This window comes from Antrostomus carolinensis, unplaced genomic scaffold (assembly GCF_000700745.2).
Source record: "Antrostomus carolinensis isolate BGI_N321 unplaced genomic scaffold, ASM70074v2 scaffold37210, whole genome shotgun sequence".
NCBI classification, from domain to species: Eukaryota; Metazoa; Chordata; class Aves; order Caprimulgiformes; family Caprimulgidae; genus Antrostomus; species Antrostomus carolinensis.
In genome coordinates, this window is record NW_010288342.1 from 26808 (window position 1) to 28268 (window position 1461).

Genomic DNA, 1461 nt, shown 5'->3' on the forward strand with positions numbered 1-1461 from the left:
TCCCTACATTTACCACAATCTTTGACCACGGGGAAGTTATTTAATCACTCTGTGCCTCAACAGTCCCTTGGCAAAATGAACTTCCCAGTTATACACTCTGAAAAAATTGTGTCAAGGGTCAGCTTGTGAGGTTTTCTCCTGCAACAAAATGATTATGCCAAGTAATTCACGTAAGAAATTTACATTTAGTTCTTACTAATAAACAGGCAGGAATTTCAAGTTGTAGAAGGGTGAAGCAGCAAGAAAAAGCACCCAGACATACCCTGTTGTCTCATGCATATATTATTCAAAACCAAAAAAAAAATCATCAGGTGAATTTGCTGAAATAAAGGTAAACAAAGGAAGCTTTCTCAACAGCTCTTATTAATCCTGACAGTAATTACCGCGGGCTAAATGCTGAGTCATGTTGAGACTACATTTCTAAAAGGAGAGCAAGTCTTTAGACTTGTCATTGCTTGGTCTAATGATTTAGGCTCAACATAAAATATCATCTTCTCTCCCAGAAAAAAAGATTTTTAAAAGTCTACAACAATGGGAACATTATTTTTATAAACCTAACCATTAAATGTTAAAAATTGTAATATTTCAGATCAATACATTTATAAACATTTGCATGCCTGTGTTACCTAGTGAATTCTCCCACTAGTTTAATCTAATCATGTGCCTATTATAAATCCAAATCTAGTTCAGTGGCCTCAGGACTTCCTCAGGGAATAATACTCCTTGAGAGATTTAATGAGAGTGCACCAGGGTCTCTAATTAGACCGAGAAGCAAGTTCCAAAGGGTGAAATAAAGTAGTGTAATAGACCAGCTTCTATAGCTAAAAAAGAGAGTAAGTTTTCAGGCACACAGTCCCATCTCCAGGTTATCAAATTAGATGAAATGATATTCACATACTTAAAGAAAATCTTGTACATTATGCTTCAAAGGAAATAAACAAACTCTGTTTCATTCACTTTACAGAATATCAAGTATTTAAAAATGTATTTTTGCAAGAGCTTGCTTTCCTAAAGAAGTGAAGCCAGGCCCATTTTATCTGCCCATAGAGACCTCTACATTTTTGAATAATTTTTAAGTTTTAAAACAAATATCAATCAAGTTGGGTAGAGGTGCAGGTTCTCAAAGGAATGATATGCCTGAAAGCTTAATTAAATAATCAGTGAGAGAGAGAAAAGTGACCATACTGGTGCCCCCAGTGAAGACAAGGCTGATAAGGTGCAAAAGACTAATCCCCGAGGAGATAAATGTTCTGGTTTAGCTGCCAGAGCTACCAGAGGACATAAATCCATAGAGACCAGATGTAATTAGTTCCTCTGCTCCTGCAGCTAGTTGGTCTTTTTCTGTACTACATGAGTAAACACTGTACTTGGGGGCTTCTTCAGGGTGGGAAGAATGAGGATACAGAATCCACTGCTTCATATTTCCTTTCTGGTGAGCGACAAGCTGAACACGAGCAGACA